Source organism: Lygodium microphyllum, chromosome 8 (genome assembly GCF_053477565.2).
Source record: "Lygodium microphyllum isolate KBCC chromosome 8, Lygodium_microphyllum_v1.1.10, whole genome shotgun sequence".
Taxonomy (NCBI): Eukaryota; Viridiplantae; Streptophyta; class Polypodiopsida; order Schizaeales; family Lygodiaceae; genus Lygodium; species Lygodium microphyllum.
Window position 1 is genome coordinate 70277268 of NC_141142.1, and position 15582 is coordinate 70292849.

Genomic DNA, 15582 nt, shown 5'->3' on the forward strand with positions numbered 1-15582 from the left:
TCGATCTAGGACGATTTTAAGCAACAAAGTGCTTTAAGGGTGCCCGAGCGACACTTGTTGATTTTTCATAATTTTTCAGATAGTCGTGCGGGTTGATACGAGCTACTGGCCAATGCGGGATGCCAAGCCGGGACGCCCAGGATTTTTCAGAGTTCAATTCTGAGTCTGGACGGGAAAATGGCCAAGGAAACGGTCAAGATGCGAAGAGGTGGACATTGGAGTGGCCAAAGTGGGCATGACCTTTGGGAGCCCAAGAAATTTTATGCCACATGAAAAGTTAGATGAAGAAATCATGGAGAGAGAGAGAAGAAGACCACGCCTGCATCATGCCGAAAAATGCGCCATATTGATGGAGATGCCTCATGCTGCCTGTGAACAACCATGCCAACTGATCATTGGCCCTCATTCCCCTCTGTCTGCTAGTCATTTTGCCGCCCTTCGCCCGTCAATTGATGGCCTGAATGCTGAGATAGAAATCTAGTCTTTCTCTCTCCTCCCTCTCTCTCTTCTAAGAGGGGAGTTCGTGTGGGAAGAGAAAGGAAGAAGAAAGAATGGTGGAGGCTTGTCGGATTGCTCCACGGGCTGGAAATGGTGACTTGTGATCGTCATGAGCATGAAGTGCTGCTGATTTTCAGATTTGCAGCCATGGACATGAGACCCGAAACACGCAAATAAGCGGTAATTCAATTTTTTCAAAGGAAATTTGAGATTTCATGGCTTTTGGTTGATAAAATGTTGTTCATGTGGGCTAAAAATTGTTTATGTTGCTTTTTTCCATGAGTACTTATTGATCGTAATCAAAAAATCAGAAAAACATGTATCTTGTGACTCAAAATAATACACTAAAACACGTAAAATATGGAAAATCAAGGAAAAATGATGTTTTTGGGCATAAAAATGGAGGAATAAATAGGAACACCAACTAAATCATCATTTTTGTTGCAAGGAGGAACTAAGGGCCACAACCCATAACCTATTTTGAGTTTTTAGTAATTAAAATAATGCAGAAAATAAGGAAAAATACAAGGAAAATAGAGGAAAACCACTAAAAATAGGGAAAAAATGTATTTTGGGTGCGGAAAATTAATGAAAATTAAGAACAGTGTTTGTGAATGTTTTTGGGGACTGAAGCATGAGGATTTGCCTCAGTTCAACCCCACCTTCTTGTTCTAGTGTGTTTTTCCCGCTTTTTACACATAAAATGATGGCCAAATGCCTTATGAATGTATACAACAATGCAACATTTGATCGATGGGAGGGTAGAGTGGTTAAAATGTGTCTAAATGTGGAGTAAGATGATGAAAAGATTGATGTCTTTGTTTGCATGCCATATAGGTCGGTGAATAATTAAAAAATAAGGGCCTAGTAGCACGAGGGTTTCCTCGGTGCTAGGTTCGTGCAGCGCCGCATAAGAACGGTAGTTGAAAATCATTGAAGGGATGTTTTCCACATGTGCACAATATTGATTTCATAATTGTTTGAGCACTTAGCATCCACAATATGCATAAATCATGGAAATATTTAAAGGTATCAGAAATCCTGGATGCACAGCAATTGCTTTCATTAGTACCTTGACCCACGTTGAGGGAGAGACAGGACACCCTAAGCCATAGGCTAGTCGTGGGGTCTAGGGGAAAGAGAAGTGAGGACAATGGTACATTCCTGTATACGATTAAATGGTACCTTGAGTGGATTTTGTGCGAAATGTTTATATGTTGAGCGACGCATCGAGGGGCCAATCCCCAAGGTGTAGGAGAGTTGCAGAGGGGTGGCGGCACTCAGCCGTTGGAGGACCCCCTATATCTATGCTTCGTGCCATTAGGCAATGTGTAAGGGACTCCCTCTGAGGAGTAGTGGGTGAGAAAAGAGTGGACTACAAACAACGTAACACAGATGCAAGATGTCTAGGAAGGCAATGTATGTGTCATCAACGCTCCTGGCCGCGAGGCCGTGGGGTTGTTGAGCGCGTGAGATAGAGGTCCGGCTAGTGCACGAGCAAGTGCCGGCCCGTTTTAGGTTCCATCATTTTTACATTGCTTAGAATAAAGTTTTCAAAAAAAAGAAGTAGCATTGCACTTAGGACATAGCTAAATGAAAATTGATCTTTCTAGATAATGTTGAAAGTTGGACATCGTCGATTAAACCATAGAATATGAGTAGAATAAAATAAAAACTATTTTCTTACTGAAAACACATTCAATGTTAATATTAATGGTTATATTAGCGAGAGCATCAATATCATGAGTTGACCCACGTATGAGTCAGCAAGAAAACCTAACCTAAAATATCGAGAATGTTGAAGTAAAAACAACTATGAAATACTCGACAATCCTGAAACTATCAGTATCGGGAAATTAAATAAATATTAGAAGTTTGTAAGACTTATTGGACATTGATAAGAATTTGTCGATACAATTTCTAAAGTCTAAACAGACTTGGAAAAGCATTTGAAATCCTGCTAAGTGCGGGTTAGGGCAGGGCAGCGCATAAACTAGCTGCCATAGGTATAAATGCCCATATTATCTTTTAGGAAAAAATACCAAATTTTTCATAAGGATAAAATACACTTCAGATTCGTGAAATAACTTGCAGATCCCGAAAAAGAGTTGCAAGTAGGAAGCAAAACCCTAAGATTAAGGTGGAACCTTAAAGAGAAACCCTAGATTTGGGTGGGACTACTTTCCATGCTAAAAACACTTGCTGCTGTTTCTTTTTTTTATTTGTGCATGCATTGATGGTCGCATAGGAAAGATTAATTGTGCTTGCAACAGTTAGTTCTGATTGTAAATATATAATCAGGATAATAAGAGGAAAGATTGTGCTATGCCTCCCCCACAGCAAGATGCAAAACCTTGTTCCAAGGGGGATTGATTTGTACCACCACGAGGAGCTTTGGATTGGCCCCGACGGTGAGAGGTCGCTCGGTGAGGAATCCGTTAGGTAGGAGGAGGCGGGAGTGCTAGGGGGGCTCTGGCCATAAATCTCTTGATCACTCCTAGGAACTACATGATCCCTCACACGAATCAAGATGGGATCCTGGACTGAAGGGACGAAAATCTTGGAGGGTTTGTTTTCTTCTACACAGACAGAAGGTGTTTTTCGATGAACAGAGGTTTTATCTTCTGCGTAGGTAGAAGGGAAAAGCATTGTAAATAACTTTGTGAAATAATAAATAAATATGTTTTGCCAAAAGATTGTTTTTCTCTGTCTTTGTGTTGTGTCGTAAAATTACGCAAAGGAACCTATGATAATAGGTTAATTAACGAAGCTACTTTCATACGTCATAACTTAATGTGATATGTAATTAGAAAACTAAAGAAAACCATTTGTGGGAAGCGGGTGGGTGAGATCCTTGACAGGTCCATCCTACGAATGGGTGGTCCCGGTAAGCTGGGAGCTTCTCTCAAGAGATTGAATGAAACGTTAATTAGGAAAAATTAGATAGAGCCGAGTGTTGACTTACATAGGGTCAGATCTTAAAACCTTGATTAGTAATTATCTTAGGGGAAAGATGCCATGGCTGTGCCAAAACTCCATTAAGGTTCCCTGAATCCTAACTAGTTGTTGCTAAAAAAAAGCGTTGCACCCCATGAACCAAGGGTAACTACGATCACTCCAATTGGACAAGAAGCCCTTGTGGGACACCTCCGATGGAGCTAGGTGATGCATCAAGACCTCTGTTGTCAAATTAGGACCTCGAGGTTGTAGGTTGAACCCTGTGGGGATGGCCGGTACCTTCCGTTATGGGGTGGACTCTGGGAAACCTAGATGATAGACCCTGTGCATACTTGGTTATAACCCGAGAACCCATCCACGAAATTGTAGGCATCTTTTCCTACTACTCTCTCCAACATGTGCTTTGTGTAGGGCAACGTGTAATTGTCTCTCTTAGTCATTGCATTGACTTTCTCGTGGTTCATACATACTCAGATTTTACCATTCTTTTTCAGGATGATCACAATGGGTGACACCCAACATGTGTGCTCAATCTTGTTAAATGAATCCAGCTTCTAATAGTTTATTGATCTCTTCCTTCACGGCATAAGCATGCTTTGGATTCATCAGGTAAGGTCACTGTTTCATTGGGGTTGCGTCAGGAAACATTGGGATGTTATGCATTACAACTCTCGAATCGACTTCCTTGAGTTCATCTAAGGACCAATCGAATATGTCTATGTACTCTCACAAGAGAGCAATGAGATCAGCCTCCTCTTGCTCAATCAAGTCATGAACTATAAATACGGGTCGAGGCTTTTCCTTTCCCGTGCTAAGTTGACCTCCTTGACCTTGGTATGCCCTTCAATTCGTTCACTTTCATATCCTTGTCTCTTCCCTCCCAATAAGATCATTACCATGTCTCCTTTTTTGAATTTAGTGAAGTGCTTTGGTAGGTCTTGGGGTTTCTTTTGTTGTTCGTCGGCTTTCAACCCCTTTGGTTGTCCTCTCTTTTCCTCCTTCAACTGTCTGCGATGTAGATGGACTGGCAAGTCCCCCTTTGGTGCATTTGGCCTTAGGTGGTCTAGGGTATCTCTAGGTTACTCTTAGAGCTCAGACTTATAGTTTATCACATCTAAGTGATACAAACAAGTGCGATTGCATTCTGTCCTAAAGACTCCCTTCTCGATTCTAAAGGCATTGACTTTTCGTGGCTTGGAGTTGTAAAAGAGTGGGGATAGATGGGTAGGACATGGGTTAGCATGGGAATACCCAGTTACATTGACGGGGTATATAAGGTGTTCAGAGACCCAATTAGGGGATCAGTTTGTCAACAATCAAGTCTCTTTTCTCCTTCCTTCCAACTTTCATGGCTTCCCTCCTCTTTCTCCCTCTATTCCTATATTTCTCTCTCTTTTCCTATCTTTCTCTCTCTTTTGCTAGTCTTTCTCTCTCTTCTTCTCTCATCTTCTTCCCCTTTCTCTCTCCTCTTAGCAGTCTCTTTCTTCTCTCCTTCTCTCTCCTAGGTCTCCTTCATGACAGTTGGTATCAGGGCTTAGTTTTTAGATCCTTCCTTTCTCTCTCCTTCTTTTAGATTTAGTTCTCTTTTCAGTCTCAAGAAACCCTAATTTTCTAAGGTACACCAGGATAAGTACAACATTGAAGACAACAGGAGTTAGGGAGTACTATAGAGATGGCAACTTTCTTGGGATTTTACACAACTATGGCAGGAGGCTTGACTGAATTTGGAGGTCAAAAGACAAAGATGGCAGCTCGTTTTTCAACCCCAAGCCAATTTTGAAGGTATTTTGGTGAAAAGAGAGATAATAGTAGTGAGTGAAGGCTGAAGCTAGGGTTATTTTTCAAAAAGGACTCTTCTTCTTCTTTTCAAGCTTTCTCTTTTGGGCTTCCATGAAAATATGCAGCCAAGGATCATCATAGCTCACACCTGGACTTGCCATGGCTTCTAAGGCTTGTGTAACTTGATTACCTTGACCTTGAGCTCCATTTTGAGCACCACTTTATCTTGTTTTTTCCACGTGGCCCTCAGCAGTAAGTACCCTTGAGTTTGCATTTTCCAGCCCATCAACACAGGGTGCGATACATGTAGGGAAAAATGGAATATGATAAGCCTTTTGAGGCTTTACTCTAGCTATATGAGGAGCTCTTGAGCTAAGAATAGCTTGTGGATCTCTATATGCTTTACCTTCCCAATTTGCAGCAATACGTGGGGCTGAAAGCTTGAGATCAAAACTATTCTAGCATGAAGAGAGGGCATTATTAGGTTTGAATTTCCAAAGGTGGAAGGGCCTTTACCAAGTGCAGGCACGGTCCGCTTGCTTTTTGAGCTAAGGGACAAAGGATTCTTGTCTGCTTCCAGAATCCTTGCAGCCAGATTGCAATCTTGGTCTACAAGGGGCTTAGCAAAACTGTAAAAAATGCACCAAGCTTAATCAAATCTTTTACAAAGGGTTTACAAGAACTGTAAAAAATGCACCAAGCTGAATCAAGTCTTTTCTAGCTCCTTCACTGTTGGTTTGAAACTCTATAATCTTCAGGCGGTGAGTGCCAAGAGGAGGGCAAAGCTCTCCATATGTGGTAGGCAAAACTCTCTCATCAGCCAAAACATCAAGTAGCCTCAAAAGATCACCTCACCTCTGAAGCATGCCCTCAATAGTTTCAGGATTGGCTGGAGTTTGATGCTCCTAGAAAGGCCCAATTTTGTAATAAGAGATGATGACTCTGAAATCCTGCCACAATCTATGATCACATTCTCTGCCGATGCACTGAATTCATTAAGGTGAGGAACACTACTCATAGGATGCTTTGACAAGAGTGGTGTTGGAGGCTCCGTATCAGTCATCACCATCTCCTATTGTGAGCCTTTGGGACTGTAAAACAAGAATAAATAGTGCAAATCTTAGGACTGGAGCATACTTAGGGAGATAGGAGATCCACGACTATGTACAAGGGGTTGCTTCAGGGTTGACTCAGGTGTAGGTGCTAACCTCCTTTGTGTGGCACAAAACCACTCAATCGAATTCTCAGAGGGGGAGGACTACAGGATGACTTTTCATCCCTCATTTCTTTGAGATCCTCTTCATTCTTTGGCTCTCCTTGTTCCTTTCTCTTCCCATCAACCAGTCTTGAAATCTGCACATCACAGTTGCTTTCTGCAATCTTCGGAGTATCTTCAATGATTTGAACATCACCATTATCTGTAGGAATATCTTCAATTTTTTAAACATCACCATTATCTGCAAGTTTCTAAATTGCACCAGATTGGTTAGAAGCAAGCTGCACAAGTGGCATACTGGTGCTTCCTGACATGTTGTCTAAAACAAAATTGTGTTTATGTGTAGATGCTTCCTTGCCAGGTTCTCCAACAATCATTAGGCATTTTTTCTATACCCACTTTTTTTGTTTCTGTGCTACAATTAATCTAAAGTGACCCAACCAAAGAAGTATGATTTGATTGCTTGCAAGCAAGCTCAACAAGTTGTGGAGCTAGACTACTGTTGTTTCCTGCTCTATTAGCTAAGTTTACAATTTGTTGATGTTTGGAATCAAGAGGTGGTCCAATAACTACTAATGCTTTATCCACAGCCAAACTCTGTGTTTCTGTATTACACTTTAATTGAGGTGGCTAGGTCCCTGCCATACATTGCCACTCCAAGATGATGAGTTTGTTTGTCACTAACATCAGCAGCTTGGTAGAAGCTTTCTACTAAACATAATGTATCAGAAATGTATCAGGATTTGGAATAGGTACATAATGCAGCTCGCACCAGCTAGTGATAAGGCCTTTGACACAATAATTAGGGGTAACAACAAGTAAGAGCCTGAATGCTTACCTTCATCAAATAGCAAGTTGACGCTGGTAACCCTATCTATGAACTCAAGCAAGAGTAGATTTCTGCAGTAGCATTGGCCAGATTTGGGGACAGAGGGTTTACTACTATCTGGTGCTTCAGGGACAGAACTTTTACACCTTCTGATACTTGCCAGTTTTCAGGTAGTACAGATGGTCACCAAGTCAAAGTCTTAATGAACCTGGAAGGGTCTGATGGTGAGATTGAGGAAAATGCACCTATCTTGGCAGGCATGCAGCTCAAGTGATCAACAGTGGGCCTCTTAGGTGTCCCTGAGTTGTCCAACACTTTATCTAAGGCTAAACGCATTAGACACCTTACTAGTGATACGATACGGGAACTGCATGCTGTGGGCTTATGCTATCAATGTGCTAAGCCGATATCTTGTGATCATCGAGATAAATGTAGAGCACAGAACGCAAAACTCCTATTTGTATTCGAATATCATTATGCCAAGGATAGGACAGATCTTGCTAAAGACCATTTTGATGAGGGTCCAAAGTAAGATGAACTTTCATTCAAGAACGAAGATCATGTAGATCTTAAAGATCATGCTCATATTACGGATCAAGAAAACATGTCCTTTCAGGAAACCCTTCAGTTTGTACACATGTCACATATAAGGGTTGATGCGGTACACTTTTTAGCTTATGCAACCCCATGTGTTATTGACAGCATCCAAGCGTAGACCGAGCTTAATCATATGATACTTATGGTAGACTCGATGCAACTACTGGTGGTACTGACCATTCTACCTTTACTTGTGGATGGTAATCCAATGCATGGAAAGGATAACCACTTTCCATTTGACCTCGGTGGTAGTGCAGAAACCCACACTTGCATGGATGACCTGTATGCTAGTGATGCTTACCATGCAAGTTATCCATTTGATCTCAGGGTTTAAAAAAAAACTCTATCTACATCAGCACTCCTCGTGCAGTCCCCTCATCTTGAGCTGGCAACCTTGGCTGAAGGACAACTCGATTTGGGCCTGTTTTGTAGTAGATAGCCATCTGTTTTCAAATAGTTTTGGGCCTGCATTAATTGCACCCATGCATGAACTACCTGGGCTGAAAGTATGCTCAACAAGCTCTGTTTTGACATGCGGAACATCTTGTTTGGAGTTGCCCATGGCAAGTTATGATCAATTTTCCACTGCAGGCCTATTCGGGACAACATGCTATCCAGTGTTGTCCAGCCCTTTTTGTTTGGAATTGGTGCCTATCCTTGTACTGAGTTACCATCTTCCCTCATTCTCACACTGCATACATGCTCATAGGCCACCGTTCCACAAGATTTCACCCCCCCTTCCACGCAGCCATACCAATATGTCCTCTTTTTGCTTTTGAGTGCAAAAACCTTCCGGGTCGAGATGGAATGTAAATAATGGGATTAGAGGGTCTTACACGGGGTTAACACGAGGTTAGCACATGTGAATACCCGGTTACACTGATGGGGTATTTAAGGTGTACAAGGACCTGATTAGGGTACCATTTGATAAATACAAATATGTCTCCTCACCTTCACCTTCAGCTCCCATGGCTTCCCCTCTCTCTCTCTCTTTCTCTCTCTTTTCATATCTTTCTCTCTCTTCTCCTAGTCTTTCTCTCTCCTTTGCTCTCTTCTTCTTTCTCTTCTGCAGTCTTCTTCCTTCTCTCTCTCTCTCTCTCTCTCTCTTTTAGGTCTCCTTCATGACAGGAGTCCAACTCTTATTTGTTCAATCACTCTGCTATCTGCATCATACTCTATCATCTTAGACTCTTCACATTTCTCATTCGCAGAGTAGCAATCTTTGTACTCATCATCCAAATCGCTACATTCTAACTACTTGTCATTGTCTAGGCCTCTATTCTTATCCGTGGACTAGCTAGCTCTCTTGTCAAATACTCAAGGATCCCTTGGAGCTCAAGTCTGTTAGACAAAACGTGGAAAGAAGTAGGTATTGGTTTGTTTGCTAGGGCTTTTGGCCATCATACAAAATGGCACTGATGGTAGGGTCTTTCGCTTTGGCAGCTAAGGTGCGATGGCTCTATGGGACTCACTGGATGTCCTTGCATCTTATTTATAATTCTCTTCATCATTTGAGAATGGTAGGTTGATGGTGGCTAGCATGTGCATCCAATACCACTTATCCTTAGGGTAGGTGATATACTTTGTTAGTGTTTCGTAAGAGTTTCTGGCTTGTGAGTCTCCCTTCAAGATAGATGAGATGGCATCTAAGCCGACCAACTTTGTCTTCCGCGTAAAACCTGTGCAAGGTTATCTTCCGCATTGTCATTGCCGACAGTTTAATCCGTAACCCACACGTGCAAAAACAAGACCTCCGCAACTCTTACTACCTCCTCCAATGTGTTACCTAGGAATATAAGACCATTACCCCAGTCTTCAATTACTCATACGTTCCTCATCTAGGGTCGGCCTAGCACAATATCGTAGTTTACTCCCTTTATGACTATGAAGTTCACTGAGAATTGGACACCTACTATTTTCAACGACCAAACCTTCAATACTCCAAATGGTTTAACTTTCATGCCATTAGCTGGTGTGACATTAAACCTAGCTATCTCCACATCGGAGGGTTACCCCAAGCCTATATGATTGCATGGCTAAGCACACTAACTCCTGCTCCTATGTCTATGATCCCCTTTCTTGTGAGATCTCTTAGTGCTATCATTGGCAAGACTATGTGCATCTTTATGCCCTCCCAAAAAGCATTTACATATAAGGACTTAGGCACTGAGTTCAGTGTTAGGCTAGGTATCTGAGTGGCTACGTCGTGTTCATGCAAGTCGGCTGCTCTTGACTCATTAGATTCCTCCATCCACTGATTTAACTCTTGCCATAACTGGGGACTTTGCCTAAGCAGATCCCCCATCGGCAAAGTTACGGGGTCAATATCAATGTTGTAAGCAGACTGCTAGCTGCTTGCCTTTCATCATGCCCTATGCTCTTTTTCCACTAATCTTAGGCAATTCACCTACCTATGGCATCTAGGCCTTGTCTTCATGGTGCTGCATGAGGTGCAGATGCATCTCTTGATTCCATCCGTATTGGTGAGACATGCATGCTCACACTGGAGAGTTCATCAATCTCGTCTTCTAGGATGGGCTTGGCATCCTTTAGATGCTCTTGGGCTTCTCTCACCCACTACTTAACCTTGTCAACCACTTCAAATTGGTGCCTTGGATTGGGATATTCTCCAAATTTGGCACTCCACTTCTCTACTATCTTGGGTGTGCTGAAGTCTCAACCTTTGAATTTATGACTCGCTTCCCTATCATTAGCGTGGTCGCACTGTTCGTTTTTAGTTTTATTTTGGCATCAATCCTCTTTTTTTTTCCTTCGACGAGTCTTCTTTCCCATTGAGGATGCATCCAAATTTCTAGGTCCTAGTAATGAAATGCTAACTTGCTTCATTTATGCTCTAGTTATGACATTTAATGAGATGGGAGTGGCCTTGCTATCAAGTGTTTTGACTCCAAACAATCTTAAGGGTACAGATGGCATGATAACCAAGATAATGGATGGTTTTTGCCTAGGGCATTTGACATACAAATGAGTGATTCCATAGTCAAGGCATCTCAGGTTGATTGGCTTGCTCTTGTTCAGGGTAGCGAGATGAGATGTGCCTTGGGTGGCTACAAGTTGCATGCGATTGGTTCTTGGTTTTGCCCTTCTAGGCCTCTACCCCTTCTCTGACCTAACGCCATCACCAGTACTGTTCTAAAATCCATTAGAATGGGATTTCCCTCTTTGTTGTAAGAGACATAAGGGTTTACATATGTGTCATCCTCATTTGGCTCCTCTACATATAGTGTATCGGGGTGTTGCTCAGTGGATGGGTCACAAAGGGTCCAAGTGGTCTAGGTATGCTTGTGGAATTAATGTCCATCCTAGGACCAACTAGGTTGGAATCATTAGGCACTGGAAGAGCTAATGGAGCTCCCCTTCCAAAGTGAGCTGGTACTATCTTAGGCGTGCTGAAGTCTCAACCTTTGCATTTATGACTCGCTTCCCTATCATTAGCGTGGTCGCACTGTTCATTTTTAGTTTTATTTTGGTAGCAATCCTCTTTTTTTTCCTTTGACAAGCCTTCTTTCCCATTGAGGATGCATCTAGATTCCTAGGTCCTAGCAATGAAATGCTAGCCTGCTTTGTTTATGCTCTAGTCATGACATTCAATGAGATGGGAGTGGCCTCACTATCAAGTTTTTGACTCCAAACAATCCTAAGGGTACAGATGGCATGATAACCAAGCTAGTGGATGGTTTTTGCCTAGGGCATTTGACATACAAATGAGTGATTCCATAGTCAAGGCATCTCAGGTTGATTGGCTTGCTCTCGTTCAGGGTAGTGAGATGAGATGTGCCTTGGGTGGTTGCAAGTTGCATGTGATTGGTTCTTGGTTTTGCCCTTCTAGGCCTCTACCCCTTCTCTGACCTAACACCATCACCGGTATTGTTCTAAAATCCATTAGAATGGGATTTTCCTCTTTGTTGTAAGAGATGTAAGGGTTTACATATGTGTCATCCTCATTTGGCTCCTCTACATAGTGTATTGGGGCGTTGCTCAGTGGATGGGTCACAAAGGGTCCAAGTGGTCTAGGTATGCCTATAGAATTAATGTCCATCCTAGGAACAACTAGGTTGGCATTATTAGGCACTGGGAGAGCTAATGGAGCTCCCCTTCCAAAGTGAAGTGGTCTATTTCCCAAGTAGTATGGCTGGCTATATGGCTATGGGTATGGTAATCTCCTTAGTAAATGGCAATGCATATCATCATGGCCAAACCTATCATAGTTGGCACAAGGTCTGGATGTAGGATCCGTGCACTCAACCGGGAGGTGGTTTCCTTCACAATGCATGCATTTACATGTGAGGTCAAGTAGGTCTTCTTATCAGCTCTTGGAGCTTGGCCAGCTCTAGCTTTACGTCCACCAACTCTTGGCTGGATTCAACACTCTTTCCTTTCTCTTGGTTACTCTAGCTAGATCTCTTGCTAAACAGTGGGTGACATAATCTCGAATATCCTCCTTGTCTTTTTGATTGGCGTTCATTAGTTGGACAATAAGGTTATCCAAGTACCCTACCTCAAAGAATCTCTTGATGAAGAGACTCCTGAGATTGTTGAAGTTGTTGCATTTGGCATTGTCTAGACTAGTGTACTATGTCCACCTTTTATCCCTAAGGCAGAGACCAAAATCTTACACATGTTAAGCAAGTCCATCAGGTCGTTTGCGTCACATACCTACTTGAATTGCTCTACGAAGCTATATGGGTCATTATCGGGCTGATACTTATCGAGTTTCTTAGCAACTATGGGTATATTCGTTTGGCTCTTCTAATTTGAAGTGATGCCTAGTCCCGCTAGCAACAAAGTTGCTAGGGCCGCTCCGCTCTGCTCTGTAGTCATGTGATCTAAGAGTCGCTTCATGAGAAGCCCACTCATTGTAAGGTCAACTTCTAGCACTCTCTTTCTCTCTACATTGGGTCCTGTCCTATTTCGGTTAGCAAGCACTAAGATGCATTGAACCTCTCACATTTCTATCTCCTACCTTAGCCTTTGAGCTCGTTGTTCCTAATCGTAAGCAATTTGCCTTGCAGTGCTTTCCTTGCTAATTTCCACTCTCCCTCAAGGTCAGCTATGATGTCCTCAGATAGCCTACCGTGATGCTCCATCTTAGTTTGCAAGTCATATCAATTGATCATCTATTGCATATCAATTGGGAAATATCCCACATCAAGCTCATAATTTTCATGATTGGTGCTAGGACTAGACATTTCGACTGTTTTCTAAGCCACTAAGGTGTCGACTAGGTTAATCAGGTCAGGCAACGTCGAGTCCCTAATGGTGTTGTTCCTTTTGTGAATAGTGCTATTGACTGTGCACCATATGAAATTAAGTTTTCAACTTTGCATATGCATTTCAAGTGATTAAATATTATGACGTGCAAATGTAGCAAATTTAATGCAAGTCTCGCTTTCCCCTTCGTTCAATTTCAGCCTAATGTGGATCTAAGGTACAGATTGTGGCCACCCTCTTAGTTTGCTCAAGCTTCCTATTGAGTGTGGTTAGCGGTTGTAGTAACTCCTAGACTGCCAAGTGCCAAGTCTTTAGGAGGATTTGCTCTTTGTCCTATCTACTTGCGTGGGAGCGCACTGGGGTCTCCTATGGCTAGGGTTTGGTCCCTATCTAGATTTGATCAGGCCATCAGAGCAAGTCAAAATTTGTGTTCTCTGCATCTGTTCGATTTTGACAGTTTCTATAAAATTCCCAAAATTGGGTATTCGATTTTGGTGTCTAATCTAAATTTTGGTGTCCAATCAGATTTTGGTTTCGATTCCCAATGTTCAATTTGTCAAAAGATGTGGGATCTAGAGCATGGCTACGACGGATGGAAGATGAAGATTGAGATCATGATGACATAGACAAAGACTTGATCTTTTACACAAGTGAATTAGGTTCCAAGCTGGAAGCTTGGACTCATAAACACAATCTTGTGTATAAGACCGACAATGATCAAGACACTAACTAAAATGGTAAAGCATCATGATATTGCATTAATCATATATATGAAAAAGTGGTAGTCAAGTACAATGCTTTATAGTTGCTGGATGGGTAGCATTTTTCCCCTCTTTGTGCATATGGGAATTAGTTTGCCTGCATGTCCTAAGCCTAAACTACCTCATACAAAGAGGCTACATTTAGGTGTGATTGCAAATATCTCAACACCCCTTCTCAATCACAACCAGAAAGTACAAAATGTGTAGAGGCTTTAGTGAGAGCAACACCTGCAAAGTGTGGGCACACCATAAACATAGCAAAACACCAGAGGCTATCGCAAAACATGCTAAGTGTGGGTACCACAAACATGATGGACATCTAGAGGTTGTAATAGGGGCCTCATAAAGTGTATATAGGATGTAGTACAAGGCTACATGAGGAGTTTACAAGCTTATGATAAAGACATTTGGGCTAGGCATTACAAGGCTGAAAAAATCTAGTAAAAATTTGGGTCAAGGACCGTTAGGCCCTTGCAGTTTTTAGTATTTCTTTTGACATAGATCTTTAATTCATTGTAGGTCTTCTTGTCGGTGTAGTCTTGCTTGCTCTTTTTGATCTTGTATTTGTTCTTCACTTTGCTTGTAGCTTCAGTGTCCACCTCTTTGATCTTTTGGTCCTCTTCTTCTAGGTTCTCCTGGTCTTCTTTAACATTGACTTTGCTTGCATTAGTTGAATTAGTCTTCATATCCAAGGTAGCACCACGACAAACAATAGCTAGAACAACATAGATGACTATCAAAAGCAGAATGACCAAGGCAAACCCAAGTTTGACATTCCTCCACCACATTGCACTTCATAACTAGCGAGTTTGTTTCCTAAAGCGAAATGCTCTATCTTGAACATGTGATGTTTTATCAACAAGTAGTTCCAACCTATCACCTCGCTCCAGTACCTTGTCAATATTTTCTATCATGACATTTCAAACTTGACTAATTTTCCCTTTCATCTGGTTTATTCTATTTGCATTCGGATCATTCGAGAAATAATCCATTTGTTGATTCAGGACTCTTGAGAACTCATCATTCATAGCATAGGCAAGTGCTGTTGATGTAGTTCGCCCATATGCTTTCATGAATCGTGAATGCACATCTTCCAAAAAAGCAAAAGGAATGCGTCTTCCAAATGTGTCATTTGCCATGCATAGGAATGTTAATCCTTTTGCCTTCATCACATGAAATATGTACCAATCCTACGAGAAAGAGACATGGCTATCTACGACTCCAGGTATCTTCTTAAGAATCTGCCTAGCCACAGTATTGGCATTCGAGGGGGTTGCACTGTATTCAGCAAGCACAACAGGGCCTCGTACAACCATGGAGTAGCGGATCACCATTGACCTCAATTCCAAAGCTATTGCACTGATCCTTGGAGGCGATGGTAGAGAGATATTACAGTTTTGTCCAATCTTCAAACCGATGCTCGTCCATCGGTGATGCAATAAGGACCTCCTTTTTGTAGAGATCGAAGACAGTAATTATGCTGGTGATGGCAAGCGACGAAAATAATGAGGAAAAGACTATGAAAAAAAACAAAGCGAGCAAAAGGTCGTTGAGGAAGCAAGCTTAAAGCGCTTGAGAAGTTGCTAGCGCTAGTTGGAAGGAGAGCTATGGCGGTGGTGAAAACCTTAACAATGGAGAGGAAGGGGCATAAAAACAAGCAGGCCTGAGAGTGAGAGAGAGAGAGAGAGAGAGAGAGAGAGAGAGAGAGAGAG

At 42.1% G+C, this 15582-nt stretch overlaps 1 pseudogene; it reads right to left on the reverse strand.

The window, feature by feature from the left end:
- Nucleotides 1-6438: 6438 nt before the first annotated feature.
- LOC148032437 (vesicle-associated membrane protein 711 pseudogene) lies at nt 6439-15207 on the reverse strand (annotated as a pseudogene).
- Nucleotides 15208-15582: the final 375 nt, after the last annotated feature.